Source organism: Hemitrygon akajei, chromosome 30, assembly GCF_048418815.1.
Source record: "Hemitrygon akajei chromosome 30, sHemAka1.3, whole genome shotgun sequence".
NCBI classification, from domain to species: Eukaryota; Metazoa; Chordata; class Chondrichthyes; order Myliobatiformes; family Dasyatidae; genus Hemitrygon; species Hemitrygon akajei.
The window spans coordinates 12,825,013-12,847,575 of NC_133153.1; the positions used below are offsets into that span (position 1 = coordinate 12,825,013).

General features: G+C 41.3%; 1 long non-coding RNA gene across 1 annotated transcript; it reads left to right on the forward strand.

Annotated features, from left to right (window-relative positions):
* The first annotated feature begins 15,229 nt into the window (after positions 1 to 15,229).
* LOC140718819 (uncharacterized) lies at positions 15,230 to 21,383 on the forward strand. Its single transcript, XR_012096802.1, has 5 exons — positions 15,230 to 15,368; positions 17,800 to 17,858; positions 18,297 to 18,743; positions 19,748 to 19,858; positions 21,276 to 21,383. It is a non-coding gene; the product is annotated as an uncharacterized lncRNA (long non-coding RNA).
* The last annotated feature ends 1,180 nt before the right edge of the window (positions 21,384 to 22,563 follow it).

Genomic DNA, 22,563 nt, shown 5'->3' on the forward strand with positions numbered 1-22,563 from the left:
TTTCACCTATCACCTTGTGTTTATCCCTCCCCTCCTCCCACCTTCAAACTTCGACTTCTCATCTTTTTCTCTCCAGTCCTGCTGAAGGGTCTCGGCCCGAATCATCCACTGTACTTTTTTCCACAGATGCTGCCTGGCCTGCTGAGTTCTTCCAGAATTTCATGTGTGTTGCCCATCCAATCCAATCTTTCTTCATAACTGAGATGTCCACCCCATTCTGGTGAATCTCCTCTGTATTCCCTCCTACTTACAATCAGGAAGCATGCTTCGTGGAATTTACTCATATACTTCTGACAATCTATGCAGTGGATACAATATATACAACTGGTGACATTATTTCAAAAGAACATAAGAAATAGGAGCAGGAGTAGGCCATCCGGCCCATCGAGCCTGCCCCTCCATTCAATAAGATCATGGTTGATCTGTCCATAAAGTCAACTCCATCTACCTGCCTTTTCTCCATAACCCTTAATTCTCTTACTATGTTAAAAACTATCTAACTGTTTCTTAAATACATTTAGTGAAGAAGGCTCAACTGCTTCCAGGGGAAGAGAATTCCACAGATTCACCACTCTCTGGGAAAACCAGTTTCTCCTCATTGCCATCCTAAATCTTCTCCCCTGAATCTTCAGGCAATGTCCCCAAGTGATTTCGTGATAGTAGTTCCCTTAAGGTTCCAGTCGCAGTTAATAAACACAAAGCAATACATGCAAAATGCTGGAGGAACTCAGCAGGTCAGGCAGCATCTATAGAAAAGAGGAAACAGTCGAAGTTTCAGCTCGAGACTCTTCACCAGGACTTGATCAACACAATCTTGGATGGCTTAATGTTCAGCGGGGGCTCTCTAAGCTTTAGAGCCTACTGTTTTCAAACAATACATTAAATTTTCTCATGTGAATGCGAAGGAAACCCAGGGTAATTTCCCCAATGATGTGGCCAAAATTAATCCATCTTACTTGCTTATTTATTCTTTTCCTCATTATGAAACAAAGCTGTACAGAAACATGTGACTTACAGACAAAAGCAAAGTTACTGCAAACAACTTAACAGGTTGTAACACATTCTGGAACACCCTGAGGGCATGAAAGGCACTGTATAATTGCAATGGTGTTCACACCTGAAGTAAAAGTTAGGGTGATTTGCATTGTTATTGTGTTCTTTGGATTTAAAAACCAAAAGACTACAAAAGACTGGAAACCTGAAGTGAGAACAAAAAATACTAGAAATTCTCAGCAGGTCGGGCAGCCTCTGCAAAGAGAGAAATAGAGCCTTATTTTCAGGCAACAGACACAAAATGCTGGAGGAAGTCAGCATCTATGGAAATGAATAAACTGTTGATATTTTGGGCTGAGATCCTTCTTTATTTACCTCCTTTTCATTGGTCAAAGACATTTAAGCAATTCTGTTTTGAAATGTCCTGTTTCTCTCTTTCCATAGATATTCCTTGATCTGTTGAGTATTTCCAGCACTTTCTGTTTTATTTCAGGCTTCTAACTTGTCCTCATCATGAGGACAGGAGAACTGACAAAATATTACTGGAGAAATGAAACCAATGCTTTCATATTTGCATGATGGTTGCTTTGAAAAACCAGTTAAATAGTCTGAGGTTTGGTCAGGACACCTGCCAGAAAAGCTTGGTGCAGTGGATTCATTGCCTGAGTAGGCAGATGATGCAACCAGTAATCTGAATTCAAATTCTTGCAAAGATTATTGCTGCAATATATGCACTTACCAAAACAACCTAGATTAATGAGTACCTTTATTCGCCATGTATATTTGTATGTATTAGGATTTTGCTGTGGTGTGTGGGTGCACCATATAACAAAAAAAACATTCAAAAATTAAAATAAAAAATTATATAAAGAATAAACTTAAGAGATTAAGGTACAGATATGGAATTAATCGTGCAATAAATGCATAAATACACATAATTACAATATAAACATTGTAAAAGTGCCTTACGATGTTTACAGTGCAATGACTGAGGTAATAGATAGAGGGGCTAGGGTGACTAACTGAAATAGCTAATCAGATTAACTGCCTGGGGAAGGAATTTTTAAGACGTTGTGAGGTTTTTTTTGTGTTTTAATAGCTTGTAGCATGTTTCAGAGAGAGAACTTTTGGAAAAGGCAGTTTGCTGAGTGGGTAATGACCACAATATTTTTTTTCCTTCGCGTTTTTTGTCCTGGACACATGTAAGTCCTGCAAGGATGTTAGACTGTAGCCAATTATTTTTTCTCTGCTGAGCTGACAGTTCATGTACTTTTTATATATTGTGAGAGGATGCTGCACCGAACCAGACAGGAATGGCTGACATGAGGACGCTTTCTATAATGGCACTGTAGAATCGCACCAGCATGCTCTGGGAAAGGTGGAATTTTACCAACTGCTGCAAGAAGTACATTCTCTGTTGAACCTTTTTTGTTAATGAAGGGGATATGTTTCCTACAAGAGGTCATGCAAAATAAACAGACTAAGACAGTGCAAACCTGTTAGGCTTAAAAGTTCAAGTTCAATTTATTATCACTCAACTGTACACATGTATACCACCAAAAGAAATAACGCTCCTTCGGACAACACATTGCGTATAATTCACACACATAACACATATAGTAATATTACCATGAGAAAATTAATGAATGATAAGGTGCATTTAAACACTGGTAAATAGGATAACACAGTTGGTGCTTCTTGCATGATGAGACCTGGGTGATGGCCGAGAGTTCAGTAGTCTCATGGCCTGGATGAAGAAGCTGTTTCCCATCCTAGCAGTTCTTGTCCTGATGCCATGGTATCTCCTACCTACTAATGGTAGAGGGTCAAAGAATTTGTTGGATGGATGAAAGGGGTAACTGACAATGCTAAGGGCCCTTCATACACAGCGTTCCTGATAAACACCTCTAACGAACGAAAGAGTCATCACAATGATCCTCTCAGCTGACTTCGCAATCCTTTGTAGCGACTTGCGGTCAGAAGCCTTGCAATTCCCATCCCAGACAGTGATGCATCTGGTCAGGACGCTCTTGAGGGTGCGTCCTGTAAAAAATTAGTTAGAATAGTTAGGTGGGGATCTCACTTGCCTCAATCTCATCAGGAAGTGGAGACACTGCTGATGAAAGAGGTGGTGTTGAGGGACCAGGTGAGGTCTTTCATTTTGTGCACTCCTGGAAAGTTGGTGCTCCTAGTTCCCTCCACAGAGGAGTTGCATTTGTGCAGTGAGCAGTGGTCAGCCTGCACCTTCCTAAAGCCCACAATAATCTCTTTGACCTTGTCCATGTTGAGACTCAAATGGCTACACTCATACCATTCTACCAGCTGTTCCACCTCCTCACTGTACGCCATCTCATCACTGTTGCTGATGAGACCAGTTACTGTTGTGTCAGCAGCGAACTTGACGCTTCAGTTTGAACTGGATCTAGCAATAAAGTCATGCATCAGCAACCCTGGGAAGCACTGGTGCTCAGCGTAATGGAGAGTGAGACGTCACTGCCAACATGGACTGACTCTGGCCTTTTTGTTAAGAAGTCCAGGATCCAGTCACAGAGAGAGGTGTTCAGACCCAACAAGGACAGTTTACCCACCAGTTTCTGAGGGATGATCATATTAAATGACAAGCTGATGTCAATAAAACAGGACCCTGACATATGAGGCACCATTTTCCAGATGGGACAGGACAGAATGAAGTACAGGGAGTATGGAATCATCAGTGGAGCGATTTGAGTGATAAGTGAGGTGGAAAGAGTCCAATGTATCAAGAAGAAGGGATTTAATGGAATTTATAACCAGTGCTCAAAACACTTCATTACTGTTGAGGTCAATGCCACTGGAAAGTACTTGTTGAGGCAGGTTACTGTTGCCCTTTTGGTCACGGGGATGATGGTGGCCACCTCGGGGCCTGAGGGGACAGTGGATTGTTCCAGAGAGATGTTGAAGATATCTGTTAGAACCCTGTTAACTGGGCTGCACCCAACCAGAAATGCAGTTTTACGTGGGTTGGCGCTGGCTAGGGTCTTTCTCCCATCAGCTGTTCCTTGGGTTGAAGGGAGACCTTCCTCAGCAGCACATCGTTCCATGTATCAACCAAGAGTAAAAGACACTCAGCCTATCAGGAAGAAAACTCTGCATCTCTGAGCTAAATAGTCGATGTGCGTAATGATCTTCCAAGTTTTATTCCTGGAAATCTCCCAGCAGAATGGAAAATAGCAAATATAAATTTATATTTGAGAATGAAGGAAGGAAAAGTACGCAGAGAAGCATAGACTGGTTAGCCTGACGTCGAGCAAGCAGATTGAATGAACATAAGAGGAAATCCATGTCTGATAGATCTCATACAGTCTTTAAATGCAGATAATAAAGTTGCTAATGTTGAAAATGCTGTTCTATTCTGCTTGGATTTTCAAAAAACATTTGTTAAAATACTATGTAAGTGGTTGCTACATAAAAGGAAGGCCCAAAGAATATGGAAGTCTGGTTAGAGGATTTCTGAAAGAACATGATGAAGGAATAATTGTTTCGTTTGTGGAAGTCAGTTAATGGTGGAAAGTACCATAGAATTAGAAATATTTATAACACAAGGAGACCATTTGACCCATTATATCCATGCCTGTCTGACATTCCAGCCTTTATGTCCATAGACCTGCAGGTAATGGTTCTTCGTGCATATGTCCAAGTTAAGCTTGAACATAATGAATGTTTTTTCCTTTCATCACAATTTTGTGAATTCCAGACTCCTGTCATGCACTGGCGGACATTTCCTCCTTTCTTCTCAAATCCCTCCACCAAACACTTTAATTCTATGCCCTCTAGTTTTTGGCCTCACCCTTCCCATTTGATCTATCTAGCCCTCTTATAATTGAATGCCCCTCAATTGATTCACTCTTTCCAAAGGAAATGAACTTGGGGGATCCATTCCTTCCAGTCCTGTCCTGGAATTTTCCAGTCCTGGAATAATTGCTTGGATGTTAATATTTGTGTAACTTCTCTGCACTCTCCTCTGTGTAATATCTTTCCAATAATGTGGTAATCAGAACATTATATAATACTCAGAAGTCATCAAAGCAATGACAAAACAGATTACCAGAAGTCTTCAAACCAGATTACAGCTACTAATCTCCCTGCTTTTACATTTTATTTGACAGCTAATCAAAGAAAGCAATGCATGTGTCTTTTTTTTAACTACACTGCTTATCCTGTTGCCTTTAAGTATTTGCAGATATAAACAAAATCTCTCTGTTCCTTCATACACTCAATATCCTGTCATTTACTGTATATTCCCTGGTTATGTTGCACCTCCCCAAAAGCACAACTTCACACTTCCCTGAATTAAATTCCATTTGCCCAAAAGACTACAAAAATTTTCTGGAAGCTACAGCATTTCTTTCACATTGTCAGCCACGTGGCTAATCTTTCCTTCAGTGACAAACCTCTTTGTGTCTTTACCCCCACACTTTGATCTAAGACATCAATATATATTACAAAAATAATGATGTAGATGAAAAGGCAATGTATTTAATCTACATTTTTTTGAAGATAATAAATAAGAACACAGGAACATAAGAAACAGAAGAAAGAATTCACCATTCAGCCTCCCAATTTTCTTCTGGCCTCCAATGAGATTATGTTTGACTGGCATCATTATCTACCTTCACCATCCCCATCTATTTTGATTCCTTTGATATCAGTTAATGATTGACCTCCACTGCTCTCCAAGTATGAATTCCAAAGGTTCACCACTTTCTGTATGAAGAACCTTCATTTATTCCTAAATGATCCACACCTTGTTTTGAACCTGCCGCTTCCCCAGATTCCCTAGCTAGGGGAAACATTTCCCTTGAATCTGCAGTACTTTTTTTTTGAGCTCTCTACAATTTGTGTGCCTTTCAGTTAGGTCACTGGTGATTCTTCTAAACGCACAGCTCCAATGCTATATTTAAGTTTGCTGATGAATCAAGGCTGAGTGAGAGGCTGACACATTCAAAGGAGGTTGAAAATCTGGCTGCGCGATGCTGCAACAACTTCTCACTCAGTGTCAGCAAGACCAAGGAGCTGATTATTGACTACAGGAGGAGAAAACCAGACGTCCATGAGACAGTCCTCATCAGGGGATCAGAGGTGGAGAGGGGCAGGAACTTTAAATTCATGTGTTATCATTTCAGACGACATGTCCAGGGTCCAGCATATAAGTGTAATGATGAATGAAGCACAGCAGCACCTCTCCTTTCTTTGAAATTTGAGAAGATTCAGCATGACCTCTAAAACTTTGACATATTGCTATAGAAGTGTATATTGACAGATTGCATCACAGCTTGGTATGTCCAATGCCCTTGAACAGAAACTCTTTTGAAGAGTAGTGGATACGGCCCAGTCCGTCACAGGTAAAGCCCTCCCCCACCATTCAGCACATCTGCATGGAACACTGTTACAGGAAAACAGCATCCATCATCAGAGACACCCCCACCACCCAGGACATGCTCTCTTCTAACTGCTGCCATCAGGAAGAAGGTACTGGAGCCTCAGGACTCACACCACTAGGTTCAGGAACCGTTATACTCTTCAACCATCAGGCTCTTGAACCAGTGGGGATAAATCCTCTCAACTTCACTCGCCCCATCACTGAACTATTCCCACAACCTATGGACTCACTTTCAAGGACTTTTCATCTCATGTTTTTGATATTTATTGCTTATTTATTTATTTTTTCTCATTTGTATTTGCACGGTTTGCCTTTTACACACTGGTTGCTTGTCCAACCTGTTGGGTGCAGTCTTTCATTGATTCTATTACGGTTCTTGGATTTACTGAGTATGCCTGCAAGAAAATGAATCTCAGGGTTGTATATGGTGACACGTATGTATCTTGATAATAAATTTACTCTGAACTTTGAACTTTAAACACGATAGAGGACTTGCCTACTCAATCTCTCTTCAGTTAACATGCCCACCACTGCAGGAACCAATCTGGTGAACCATTATTGAATTCTCTCTCAAGCAGGGGTTTCCAACCTTTTTTGCATCATGGACCCCCTACCATTAAGTGAGGGATCCATGGGCCCAAGGTTGGGAATCTCTGCTCGAAAGCCAGTACAGGTCCTCCCCGGTTACAACAGGATTATTTTCCTATGAACTTTTTGTAACTCAGTTTGCTGGTCAAAAGTACAGCCACAAACTGAGTTCCCACGTGGCGGAAGATACCTGCAACCCTGGCTGTCTGTTAGCTGGGAAGGACCTGTATATCTTTCTTTCAGTAAGGAGACTAAAGTACATTCAGTGTTCTAGATAGATAGATAGATAGATAGATAGATAGATACTTTATTCATCCCCATGGGGAAATTCAACATTTTTTCCAATGTCCCATACACTTGTTGTAGCAAAAAACTCATTGTTGTAGCAAAAAACTCATTACATACAATACTTAACTCAGTAATAATATGATATGCATCTAAATCACTAACTCAAAAAGCATTAATAATAGCTTTAAAAAAGTTCTTAAGTCCTGGCAGTTGAATTGTAAAGCCTAATGGCATTGGGGAGTATTGACCTCTTCATCCTGTCTGAGGAGCATTGCATCGACAGTAACCTGTCGCTGAAACTGCTTCTCTGTCTCTGGATGGTGCTATGTAGAGGATGTTCAGGGTTTTCCATAATTGACCGTAGCCTACTCAGCGCCCTTCGCTCAGCTACCGATGTTAAACTCTCCAGTACTTTGCCCACGACAGAGCCCGCCTTCCTTACCAGCTTATTAAGACGTGAGGCGTCCTTCTTCTTAATGCTTCCTCCCCAACACGCCACCACAAAGAAGAGGGCGCTCTCAACAACTGACCTATAGAACATCTTCAGCATCTCACTGCAGACATTGAATGACGCCAACCTTCTAAGGAAGTACAGTCGACTCTGTGCCTTCCTGCACAAGGCATCTGTGTTGGCAGTCCAGTCTAGCTTCTCGTCTAACTGTACTCCCAGATACTTGTAGGTCTTAACCTGCTCCACACATTCTCCATTAATGATCACTGGCTCCATATGAGGCCTAGATCTCCTAAAGTCCACCACCATCTCCTTGGTCTCACCAACTCCCTATACAATTGGAGTAATTCAGACCCCCTTGCACTGCAGACTTCTGTACTATTGGCCTTCCCAAATGTCCACTGGACTTGCACATTAACTTCTAGTGACCTTTGCAGAAGGACATTATGTGCCTTTGAATATTAACATTTCTCAGTTTCCCATTTCCCAGTCTATCCCAGGTGGAAGATTAATCACCCATGGTTAGCAAATGAAAATATGAGACCAAAGATGATTGCTGGACACAATAATGCTGATAAGAAGGGAGAAAATCGACAAGTAATATCGAACAAGTCTAACAATATCTAACAATCGACAAGTAATAGCAAAAGCTTCCATGGATATATGAAAAGTGAGTAGCTTTGCTGATTGTGAGATCCTCAGAGAAAAAAAGACTGGGTAATATCAAACCAGGAAGCTGTTGGTGTCCCTCTCACCTGCTGCAAGAGTGATAGTGAGAGAGAGAGAGACAGTCTGAGATGTTGAAGTGTTGGGATGAACAGTAGTTTTTGATGGGCTCTAGATTCTGGTCTCTGGGGGCTTTGCTATTGCTTGTACGATGGGTGGTGGGGGTTGGTACTTTTGCTGGAGCAAGGGAAGGGGAGGGAGGTTGATACTTCTGCTGGTGCTGGGACATGGGAGAGGGAGGGGGTCTTAGTGGTTCTAACATTTGTCTGTCATTCATCCTTTGGGGTTTTTTCTTCAGTTTTGTGGATGTCTGCAAAGCGTAAGCATTTCAGGTTGTAGACTGTATACATTCTCTTATATTAAGTTGGACCATTAAAATTAATAATGGAAACAAGGAAATGGCAGATAACTTAACTCAATACTTGCATCACCAATCTATCTGATGGGTGAGTTTCAAGTATTATGAAAGAATTTCTAACAATCATTAATTTGAGGTGCAAGGTACTTGAAAATCTAATGGGTTAGTCACATACAAATCAGCAGGTGCCATTGGATTGCACCCAAGCATTTTAAGAGAAAGAAAGATGTTGGCTGAAGTTATTTTTTAATTCATTGATTTCTAGGAAGGTACGTGACTCTATTTACCAAAAAGTATGGAAGACAAGAAGTGGGTAACTATGGGCTTTTGTTGTGGAAGCTTCAGAGTGTATAATTAATTTGCCTGCTATTAATTGAAGTTTATGTAATTAAGCCAAGTCAAAATGATTTGATGAAATTTGACAAATTTGCCAGAGTCTGTCAAGGATAAAACAACCAGAGTCAATAGATGGAAAGAAGCCTTTGTATTCGATTTCCAGAATGCATTGAACAAGGTGCCAGATTAAAGGCACGTGCACCAAGTAAGATCTCTTGATACTGGGAGAAGAGTGTGAGGATGAATTAAAGATTGGTATTGCATAGAGAACAGATAATGGAAGTAGATTTTTAGGCTGGAAAGTTGTAACTGAACTGAAGGATCAGTTCTCGGTTTTCAATTAATCACTATTTTCATTAACGACCTGGAGGAGGAGGCAGGGTGGAAGGTATCCAAGCTTGCTGATGACATGAAAATAGTTGTGAAGCAATGTTTATTTATTAAGATACAGTCTGGAACAGGCCATTCTGTCTCCTCGTGCCGCACCATTATATCCTAATCACAAAGCAATTCACAATGACCAATTAACCCGCCACCAGCTACGTCTTTGGACTGTGGGAGGAAACCGGAGCACCTGATGGAAACACATGTGGTCACAGGGAGAACGTGCAAACTCCTTACAGACAGCGGTGGGCAGTTGTGATGAGTATCTTTTACAGGATTTGGGTAGGTCAAATGAGTGGGAACATGGCAACTGTGGGAATGTGTGAAACCAGGCACTTAGATAAGAACAATCTAAAGGTAGTCTATGGTCTAAATGGAGAAATATTGCAGGTGAGTGCATGCAGAGGGATGTAGGTTCTCATGCATGAATTTCATATATTTAGGAGACTGGTGCAGCAAAGCAACATACTGGCATTTATTTCATGAGGGTTGGCATTTAGAAATAGGGACATGCTTACATAATTGTACAGGATACCAGTGATGTCACACCTGGAATACTGACATAGTTTTGGTCCCCTTGTTTAAGCAAGTACTCTGGCATCGGGGTCCTGAGATGATAGGGTTGTCCTGTCATGTGCAGCTAAAGAATCCACAGAAGACGATGTGCCGATCTTATCAAAACATACGAAGTCCTGAGTGGGCATGACAGGTTAAATATTGAAATGTTTTCCTGAGTGGAAGAAACTCAAATGATGGGGGCGGGGGGGGGGGGGAGCAGTCATCTAAATCTGAGGTGTGTAGGGGCTTCTCACAGAGATGGTCATTTATGAAATCTTTGGAAGTTTGTGGAGGTTGGATCATTTAATATATTAAAAGAGCAACTGAATTAATGTTTGAAAGATCGGGTATCTGAGAGCTATGGACAGTTGTCACAGAAGGGGACCTGAGGCCTGGTGCAGATCAGCCATGATTAAATTGAATGGCACAGCAGCCTTTCCTTGTGGAGTGACCTGCTTTTGCGCATGTTTCCTTATTTTCTCGCTATTTAAAAAATAAATCGCGTTTTGGACTTATTTTCTTAAACTTACAATTTCCCATATTGTACTCTATCTATGTTCGATTTGCACATTGTTTTTCTTGATCTCCTTTGTTAACCAGGGATGGTTCATCTTTCTCCTGGAATGGAGTGAGAAATATTCCCTTGAAGCACAAATCCACCTCGTCCATTGTCATCTGCAAAGCTTACACATGGTCATCTCAGGCAAACACAGATTGTGCGTAGCTGAGGCTCAAGTAGCAACCTCAGTAGCTCCCAACTATTAAAAGCGTGCCAACCCAAGAAAGACACGTTTATTCTAACATTTTGCTTTCTACCTGCTGACTAACTCTCAATCCAAGTCAAATACACTGGATTTTATGTGCTCTAACCTTGTTCAGTGATTTCAAATGAATCAATAATGAACACCTTTCTAAAATCCATTTACATCATATCCACTTTATCCATCTCATCTAACTCTCTGTATCATACATTCTCAATTAACTCTAAAAGCTTGGTCAAACATGACGTTTGTTTTACAAATCGTGCTGACTCTGCACAACCAGATTGTTACTTTTAAACGCCGTTTTCCTTACTACAGATAACAGCTTTTCTCATACTATAATATTTTCTCTCCCCCTTCTTAAATAATGAGGAAGTTTGAGATCAGTTTTCTTTCTCCTAAGTGAGCTGCCAACAGAGCTGATGAGTCCCATCTGCCCGAAATGACTGGTTTTAAGGTGCCAGTAACCCACCTTTGCTCCTTTTCCTGTCAATAGAAACGGTTCTGCTGGGCTTAGTAGGTGAGCCCCACATGAAGACCAGGAGCTGGACTTGGTTGTCAGAGGCTATTTGAGATGCACGCCACTGGGAGCATTTAATACATGGTGGGAATTTATCCCTACCACCAGACTTGGCTGTGACAGCCTTAAGAATCCTATTTATTTATTTACAGCGTGAAACAGGCCCTTCCGGCCCAATGAGCCACACCTCCCAGTGACCCAATTTCATACCAGACTAATCACAGGACAATGTACAATGACCAATTAATGAACTAACTAGTACGTCTTTGGACTGTGGGAGGAAACCCACGCAGTTCACAGGGAGAGCATACATGCTCCTTACAAACGGCACCAGAACTCAACACCGAACTCCACAATGTCCTGAGCTGCAAGAGCATTGCACCTGTGGAAACCTTTTCTTCAGATCATTTTTCCTGTAATCCATAGTTGGACCAGTTTCCTGGTGCACCTTAGGCCATAAAGTGAGCTGTGAGGAGGACGCAAAGTCTCTGCAAAGTGAGGTGGATCGGTTAATCAAGGTAGCAATCATTAGCAGGTACTGGGAGAAAATGAAAGATTGTTCATTTCGATTGGGAAAATAGAAAAATAGAAAATGGTGAAAAGCAAGTGGTGTTGAGGAGGTACTAGAAAGTAAGAGTTGCCCTTTGCTGTGTCGGAGTCTACAAGGTTTGATGTTTGCTGAGACTGGATAGGGTTTTGTGCGACCACAAAGCCCTATACTTGAACATTATGTTCAATGAAAGCTGCACTTGCCTTCGACTTAATGCAGCACAGGTTCTTTTGTGTAATACTTCAAAGATCAGTTTGTTCTGATGTTTTGATAAATAAGAGGCAATCTCATAGAGGTATTGAAGATTCTGAGAGGGATCAACAAAGTGGATATCGAGAGGCTGCAGAGTCTAAAACGTGGGGGCTTACTCAGGAAAGGAGGTCATCTGCTTACTGACATGAGGAGAAATATCCTCATGGTGAAGGTTGTAAATCTCCTGATGTCGCAGAGCCCTATAAAACTCAGTAACGGAATATGTTCTAGTCTAGGATTGAGTTTTAAGGTGCCCAGGGAAGTAGCAGACATAGAGAACAGGCAAGGAAATAAGCTTGAGGCATCAGATCACCATGAACTTATTAAATGGCTGAGAGACACAGTGGTGCTGCAATGAGAGCCACTGCCTCACGGATCCAGAGATCCAAGTTCAATCCTGACCTCAGGAGCTGTTTGCACATTCTTCCTGCAGCCACTGAGGTTTCCACTGGGTTCTCTGTTTTCTTTCCACATGTAAAAAGTGTGTAGGTTAGCAGGTTAACTGGCCACTTTAACTTGTACCAGTGTGTGGGCGAGTGGTTGAATTTGGACAGGAGAGGGGGAGAATATGGGACTGATGAGAATGCGGGGAGAACAAATTGGATTCGAACAGCTTTAGTGTAAAAAGGAATACCTGTTCTTCTTCCTCCCCTCCCTCCTTCCTCCTCTGACCTCTCATCTCTTCTCCTCCAGTCCTGCTGAAGTGTCTCGGCCCAAAACTTCTGATGTTCCCTTTTCCATTCATGCTGCCTGGCCTGCTGAGTTTCTCCAGCATTTTGTGTGTTTTGCTTGAAAAACTCCATTGAGGCTTGTATCCACATACAGACAGGATCTTAATTCACTGGGTGGTGCACTCAGAGGAATTCCTCTCTGCAGATGAATGCCAAGTGGTATTACGTATCTGCTAGAATCTTTCCATTGACAGGAATGGCCCATACGATGTGGCCAGTTGTCCCAGCCACTTTACTTACAGATAGGCGCTCATCCTGAGCCATTAACCAACAAATCAATACAAAATGAGTTATAAAGAGTGGAAATACAAAGGTGTGCTGGGGGTAGTCACGTAATCAAACGTATTTCATTCAGGCCCCACCCATGAGAAGGGTAGTCCAGTGATATCTGCCTACTTGCTGAAGCCAAGCTCATTTCCCATTTCATTTTTCAGTCACCAAACAATAATGTGCATCAGCATTATGCTACAAATAAATCTCACATTTGAATATTTGAAGTACCTTAGAAGTAATATTGATCTATTTTCCTGCGCTGAGTGATGGATCTCATTGCCAAAAGAGTCCACACAAATGGCTATTCTAATTTCAATTCCTAACCAGTTCTAAGCAGGAGGGAGTAAGGCACAGGCTCTTATCCATATGAAGTAAGGGATAGTGGGAGCTTTACTTCCCTCACCTGTGTGACAACAGCATGATTTATGACTTTCCTCTAAACCTCTATCCACAGATTCCAGATGAACAGAAGGGAAACCATGAGCTCAATTCACAGTTGCACAAGATGCATTCATGTCCTGTATATTTCTGGAGGTAGAACTCAACATACTTTAACTCGAGGACGTTAAAATCTCTTAGGTTTTCTCTGGGGAGGCATCTGACTAAACAGCTATGTGGGTGAATGACTTCCAGATGCAACAAAAGACTCAACACAAACAGGAATGGATTTAGAAAGTCCGTTGTACAGTCATTTTTGAAAGAACAGAGGTAAAATTAAATGGTGAAAAATTACTGACTTCTACAGCACGAAGGTATTTGAAGGTCCTTGTCATGAAAACTAGTATAGGACCTACTCTGCACTATATCTCTTAAAAAAACCACAAAAAACAGTAGATAATCAGGAAGGTAATGAACATATTTCAAAAGGGTTCAGGAATAAAAGTGGGAAACCTAACAGTGATTGTGAAAGATACTGGTAAAGCTACATCTAGAACAGTTTTCACCTCACGGAGTAAGCGTCAACTGTTTATTCATTTCCATAGATGCTGCCTGACCTGCTGAGTTCCTCCTGTGTTGCTTTGGGTTTCCAGCATCTGCAGGCGTTCTCTTGTGTTAGTCTGTATTTTAGATAAAATCTTATTTCAATGAAGGTGGGTCAGAGAATGATCCCACATATTGATGGATTCTTCAATGAGGAAAGGTTAAGCAGTTTGTGACTTGACCCATTGGAGTTTAGAAGAAAGCGTGATCATCTTTTTTTAGAACAGAGAACATAGAACAGTACAGCATAGTACTGGCACTTTGGCCAATCTTTTAACCTATTCCGTAATCAATTTAACCTTTCTCTCCTGCATGGCCCTTTATTTTTCTTTCTTCTATGCATTGATCTAACATCTTTTAAATGCCCCTAATGTATCTACCTCTACCACCACCCCGAGTTATGCATTCCACACACCTACCACCCTCTGTGTAAAAAAACTACCCATGACATCCCCCATAATTTCTTCTTAAAAATTATATCCTCTTGTATTTGCTATTGCCTTCTTGGAAAAAATGGGCTGGCTATCCACTCTGCCAATGCCTCTTATCATTTTATGCACCTTAATCAAGTCACCACTCCTCCTCCTTCGCTTCAAAGAGAAAAGACCTAGTTCACGTGACCATTCCTCATAAAACATGATCTCTAATCCAGATAGCATCCTGGTAAATCTCCTCTGCACCCTCTCTAAAGCTTACACATCCCTCCTGTAATATAACTAGAACAGAACACAGACAGACAGACATACTTTATTGATCCTGAGGGAAATTGGGTTTCGTTACAGTATTCCATGTATGATCTAACCAGAGTTTTATACAGTAGAGCTACAACATTACTTTGTGGCTCTTGAGCTCCGGTCAAGATGGCTCCTGCATACAACACTCCTTCAGTCAACATCTTCTAGATAGACTATGAAATCATATATTTCACTTCTTTTATGTCTTTTACATTTGTTTTTTTATCATGAATGTGACTCTGGAACTGTTGGAGCCAGTGATTTGCAGTTTGGAGATCGTTTGGGTGTTCAACGCTCTGCAGGCATCAAGAGGATTCTGAAAGGCAGAGGCAGCATGTGCGATCCTCACGGAGAGAAGGCTGCGGGGTGTGAGCCGATGCTCGACTTCATTTTGCCAATTAAAGCTTCCATTATTCGCCGATTAAAGCGACGAGTGAGTTTGAAACGTTGAGGTGTATGCTGAAGGTGAGCACTGGCTGACCATCTTTTGATTGCTGGTGATATCACTCTGCCTCGGAGAGGGGATTCTGCCTTATGATTGCTGGGGGAAATCGCTCTGCTATCAGAGAGGGGTGACTGCCTTTTGATTACTGATGGGATTGTTCTGCTGCCGCAGAGGGAAATGCCTATCACTGTACCCAGAAGAATGTTACCCAGGTTTTGTGCATATTAGAGATGGAGTTGGACTATAGACCTTTTTTTTCGGTTTTACAGTTTTTTTATATTCAGGGCTTTTCACCCAATCTTTTTTCATTTTTTTTTTGTGTGCAATGGAGGGGGGAGTAACGGGAGTCTGTTCTGTTTTTGTTCATTTTTTTGTGCGGGGAGGAGGGATTCGGGGGTTGATGATCGTGCTGCCTTTCTTTTCTTTCTTGGTTTCGTGGCTATCTGCAGAAGAAGAATTTCAGAGTTGTATAAATTAATAAGAAATGAACCTTTGACTAATGAAGACTAGCACGCTCTACGTTTTTTTGATTCATAGGGAGTAGATAAAGATGGTAGATAATAGGAGAGTTTAGAACCAAAGGGCACACTTTTAAGACCGAGATGAGAGAGTTTTATGAATATTCTGGAACCTCTTGCCACCAAGAGTTGTAAGGTAAAAAGTCCTTGTACAAGTCTGAGAATCTAAAGTCTTGGGAAAAGAGTAGGAAAGTGGACTTGAGGAATGCCCGATCAGCTAAATCCTACTAAATGGCAGAGCAGACTTGAGGAACTGAATGGCCCACTCCTGTTTCAGCTTCTTAAGGTCGCTGAAACTGAAGTAAATATAACAGAAAAACATTCTTCAAATGTTACCGAAACCTTCTAACATTGGTAAAGCATCCAAAGCAGTTTTTCCTTCCTGAAGTATAAATTAAGTAAAGAATTCCTGTAATCGTGAACATTGTACATAAAAGCATGGAACATGGAAAAGTATGGCACAGGAACAAACCCGTTCGCCCACCATGTCTGTACCAACCATAACGCCGATCTGAACTAATACCCGCTGCATGCTTATGATCTACATTGCTCTTTATCCAGCTTGTTCATACATTTGTCTTAAGCATTGCCTTTAATTTTTTCTACTACCTCTCCAGACACCTACCACTCTCTGTGTAAAAAAAAGCCTTGCAAACCTCTTTGAAAGTTCCACCTCTAACCTTAAAGCTACACCCGGCAACAATTCCACCATGGGACGGAAAATTGAATATTACCCTATGCATGCCTCTCGTGATTTCATATAGATGTACAGTAGATTCCAGTTCATTGGGTCATCGGTTAATTGGGACGACCACTTATTTGGGTTAACTCTTCTGGTTTTAAACTGGCTTCCAGTTTAAGATAGTACTGCTAACTGGCTTGAGCGACAACCTGCTGGTGGTCAATGAAATAAAGAAAACAACTAAATACTTCATTATTCACACATTTCCTGGTAAACAATGGCTGCCAGTAGTGGCCTGTGGCTTCCCTGTGGGAGTTGAGTTAAATCGCCTGTGCAATCTGGCATTTTTTCATGTGGTTGGAGTCTTGCTGAGACAGGATAGTTGCAGCATGTCCGGGCTGGAGATGCTGGAACGGACTTGGAGGAAATTTGAGCCAAGGCAAGGCAATGCATGCAAAGGTCAGAGGTTTGATCAATTCAAGAGCAGAGCCAAATTGGAAATGTCGGGTATTTTGATGCGGCGAAGCAAGGCGAGGAAAGATCTGAGGTCTGATCGATTTAAGAGCCGAGCTGAATTGGAAAGGTTGGTTACTTGCCTTATCAAAGTGGCGAGCCCGAGCCCACGGGCAAGGAATGACCCAAGATTTGGACAATTTCAGCACTGGGCCTGATGTAAACGGTCGGTGTGTTGGGGTCGGAGGCGAGAAACAGGCCTGACCAGCTTGCTGCTCTACGGGGTTTGCTCGACACTGTGCTAGACGGGCTTCTGTGGACTTCTGAATCAGCCGCAGTGATGGCTGGCTTTGTGAACTACAGCTCTGAATGCTGTTTGCTTACTTTATAGTTTGTATGATTTGTTTTTCTCTCTGCACACTGGGTGTTTGATAGTCTTCTTTTGCTTTTAATGGGCTCTGTTGGGGGCTCTTTGTTTCATAGCTGCCTGTAAGGAGATGAATCCCAAGGATGTACTTTGATAATAAATGTACTTTGAACTTTGAAAGGACAAAAACTAATTGAGAAGATACATGGGATTTCCTTCCTACGAAACTGTTGCCGAATAGTTTCTAACTAGCATCAGTCACGCGCACTTGTGCAGTCATTAGACACTACACCATGCTTAGAGCGAACAGTTTTTAAATAATGCCAGTTTGCATGTGTGCAAAAGGCAGTGATTTTTGTCACTGAGTTGGTGAGAAATATGCAGTAAGACAACCAAAACTGTTTTTGCTCACTGTAGTTTCTTTCATTCAGGCGTGGAGTTACAGGAGCAGCCAGGAGTGGAAATGAAACTATTTCATTACTTCAACAAGGTAGGAACTACGAAGAATTTGAAGGCATCAACAATCATCTTGAATGTTACAATGAAAATGAAGTTTCAGAGGCTGAAACAGTTTCTAATTAGCAACAGTACTTGTGAGTACTTTAGACGCTACACCATGCTCAGAGGGAACAATTTTTAAATAGCATCAGTTGCATATGCTTGTGTTACGTTATTCATTTGGGCTGACCGATGCCGAATTAAAAAGGAATGATTTTTGATACGACTTCGTGCAGGAAGGCAATGAAGGCAGTCCATTATCTGCACGAGGTGTCTGCACTGATTTTGTTCATTCACAGTCAATCAAAAGAGCACAGTAACATACACTGTGTATAAACTCCTGTATCGATAACAATTAGGAATTAATACAGTTTTATAGTACTGTAGTAATATTTGTAGAGTTCTCATTCGTTCTGTATTTCATTTACAGGAGTGCTACTTCCTGTCAAGATGGCACCAGCATACAATGGTCCCTCGGCCAACAGCTTCCAGTTAGCCCACAAAAATGTACTTTTTACTTCTTTTCCATCTGTTTTTCACCTTAATTCTGTTTCTGGGACTATCAGAACCTGTGATTTACTGTCTGAAGATCAGTTAAGTGATCCAACACTTTGCTATCTCTGAGAAGATTCTGGGAAGTGAGCACGTACTCAGATGGCCTTGATGCGAAGAAACTTTGAGATGGGGTACGAGCCGATGTTCGGCTCCATTTCACTGATTAAAGCACCAATTAATTGCCAATTAAAGCATCAAGGAACATTGAGACATCAAGCCAAATGTGGAAGGGGAGCGAGAGTTCAGTGCCAATTTCCCTCTTTTTGATTGCTGCCAAGGAGGAGACTGTGAATGGTCAATCGCACGTGGCTCGCTGTGGCATGTATGTCAGTCTCTCTGCCTTCTGTGGTGTCCCTCTCTTTCGATGAATGTTGGTGATAGTGGAGAATGGTTCTGTGTTTATGGACGGGGGGCTTCTTCAGACTTATGTTTTTTATATTCTGTGTTTCTTATCACCCGTTCCTTCTCCGTTGTGTTGTGTGAAGGAGGGTGTTTGGTGTTGATGTTCTGTTCTGTTATTTTTTTGTGCAAGGGAGGGGTTGTTTTTTGGGGGTCAATGTTCCTATTCTGTTTTATGTGGGAGGGGGAGAGAGCTTTTAGGGGATGATGATCGGAATGCCCTTCTTTTTTTGTGTGGGGGAGTGGTGGGGTTGATGTTTCCCTCTCAACGACCTTCATGTTTTTTCTTTGCTTCATTGCTATCTGGAGAAGATGGATTTCAGAGTTGTATATGGATACTTGCTTTGATAGTAAATGAACCTTTGACCCTTTTTAGAGTGCATAATTTGTTATTCAGTCAAGTGGTAGCTTGACTTCTTTAAACTATTTCCATGAAACTTCAGCTAATTGGGGCGGCTGCTTAATTGGGCCAAAATATACTCATCTCAATATGTCCCCATTAACCAGAATCCACTGTACATCTATCCCATCACCCTTCGGCCTCCAATGCTTCAGAATCAGATTTAATATCACTGGCATATGTCATGAAATTTAGTGTATTGGGGCATAATAAAAGTCCATAAATTACAATAAGAAATATTTATACTGTATATAAAATTAAATAAGTAGCGCAGCAAGAGAGCAAAGAAAATAACGAGGTAGTGAACATTGATTCATTGTCCATTCAGAAATCTGATGCCAGTGGGGAAGAAGCTGTCCCTAAAATGTTAAGTGTGTGTCTTCAGGCTCCTGTGCCTCCTCCTTGATGGTATCACTGAGAAGAGTATGTCCTGGGTGAGGGGGTCCTCCCTCTTTGATTTTGTTTCTTGCTTCACAGATGGTGTCTGATCTGATAAGTATTTGCAGTATTTTCTGTATATATTTCAGATCCCCAGCATCTATAATATTGTTGATTTTCAAATTATGAATCTTACCCAGGAAGAGGATTGGTACAGCCTCAATTAGAATGGCGTGAGATTCACACATCATCATCCAGAAGTGAGTTGATCCCACCTGTATTTTTGAGTTAACCAGATTAATGCTTGCTTTATCTTATATTTCAAAAATGCTCCAATGATTGTATTGTTCAAATTTTGATACATTTTTGAAAATTTTAACATCAAGCACATTTAAAGACTATCAAAATCAAAGTTCAAAGTAAATTTAATTATCATATATGTCACCATATGCAACCTTAACATTCATTCTATTATGGGCATACTCGGTAAATCTACAGAATAATAACTATAACAGAATCAATGAAAGACTGCCCAGTGTGCAGAAGAAAACAAACTTTGCAAATACAAAAACAGGAAATAATAATAATAATAATAATAATAATAATAAATAAACAATACATATTGAGAGCATGAGATGAAGAGCCTTTGAGTGAGTACATTCGTTGTGGGAACATTTCAATCATGGGGAAAATGAGTGAAGTTTTCCCCTTTGGTCTAAGAGCCTGATGGCTGAGGGGTAGTAACTGTCCCTGAACCTGAACATCTACAGTTTTCACAGCTGACGAAGCATGCTGGATCATGCCACTGATATGAAATTGGAGGGATGTGATACCCACATAATTACAATGCTTTCACAGGAGGCTTTTGTAATGGCAGGCATCAGATAATCATAAAGCAGAAAATCCTGCTTTCTCCATCCATACACTCCTCCATATCTGATCTCTGGAAGCCTCCCAGCCCGTTTACCCTCCAGTTATCTATGTTCCACTATTACTGGCCCTTTGATCTTTCTTGAGTTAAATTGCTCACCCATTGCTCGCCATATCTTCAGCTGACAAAGAAAAAAACTTCTTGAAATTTCCCCCGAAATCTTTTCACCTCAGCTTCTCCTTCCATCCTAAAGCTTAATACCTACAACACTGACAAAGATTCTTGTTCTTCTGTCAAGTGAGCCTTCTGTGGCATGCTCTCAGTTTAGTTCCATCTTACACCTACAAAGTAACTTGGAGCGTTAATCTTCATTGTAGTTGCTGTTCTGTGCACCATCTCTAACATCTCATCACAGTAGCCAAGAACTTGCATGCTCACACTTGTTCAATGAACTTTCTAATCCTGACCATATCATGTGGCAATCAGTCATAATGAAGAATTTTCGAAGATCGTGCATCATCACACTCCTTCCTTCTAATGAACACACTTCTTCATCATGCGGAGTCTTAGTCAAGTTCACAGTGAACTGGCTTCACGAAAAGGAATCAATAAAGCGTGGTTCAGACTGCTGTGATTCATCCCTGTTGGCATCCCCCTCTAAATAGTACAAAAAGCAACAATTAACATGATGTCAACTCAGTTTATTTTATTTTTGTTTTTATTTAGAGATAAAGTTAAAAGTTCAAAATACGTTCATTATCAAAGTATGTATACAGTATATAACACCGAGATTCATCTTTCCACAGACAGCCACAAAACAAGGAAATACCATGGAACCCATTCAGCGAAAACATCACACACCCAGCGTGCAAGCAAACAACAAAAAAACTAGTGAAAAACACAGAATATAAAGCATTAAACCACAGTTTGGCTCAGTTCAGTTCAATTTAGTGCTATGTTGTTCATTGACCGCAGGCCACAGAGTTAGTCCACTCTGATCCAAATCACACAAAATAGCAATAACCAGAAGCTAGAACCACATGAACTACAGAGTCCAACCCACAAACCGCGGCAGTTAAACCTTGCCCAGGACCGAAGACTCCAGCACCATCCTTCGTACGGTAACAGGCCCATCTGGCCCAACCATCCTATGTCAGACAAGTAAACCAATCTGACCAATTAACCTACTAACCTGAAAGCCTCTGGAACACAGGATGGAACTGGAACACCCAGAGGAACATACAAATTCCCTGAAGGCAGTGGCGGGAATTGAACAAGGATTGTTGGTGCTGTAATAGCATTACGCTGACTGTTACACAATCGTTCTGCCCCAAATTATACTGAGACTGTTCAGTAATGGTCATTGTGTGGAGCATAAAGCACCAGTTTAAGTCAGTATGGGCAGAAATGCACAGCGCATGACTACTCATGCCATTTGATAACACTGAGGAAAGATCAGACACATTCACATGGATTACATCTGGATTTGTCTGACTTAGTTTCACAGCTGACATGATTTCACCTGGAAGTAACCTTGGAATAAAACAGAATAAGGATTTTGTGGTGCTGATGGAATAGTGACTGCACCCTCCACTTTCCAGGGGTTTGTTTACATGACTCTCCTTGGCCTTCTTTGCAATCAATGATTTAATACTCTTTACTATGAAAGCATGAAATATTTAATATTGCATAAATCTTTCAGTTAATGCTGAGGTTGGATGCCTTTTAGAATAAAACAGAATAACAACGGTTTAGTCTGTCAGGGAGTTATGTGTTAAGTTAAAGGACAGGACCTCTGGAGTTGTGATCTCAGGACTGATACCCATGCCACATGCTCAAGAAGCCAGAAAAGGAAGATCATACAGTTTAACACATGGCTAAGGAGGGATGGCTTCATTTTGTTTGGATCATTGGGCTCTCATCCAGGGAAGGTGGGGCGTGTACAGAAGGGATGATTTGCACCTGAATTGGAGGGCGCTAATATCCTTGCAAGTGCTGCTTGAAGGTTGGGGGTGGGGGGGGGGGGGGGGTTGTTAAACTAGAGTTACAGGAATAGGAACCAGAGAGCCAGATCAGATAGGCAAGCGGTAGTGG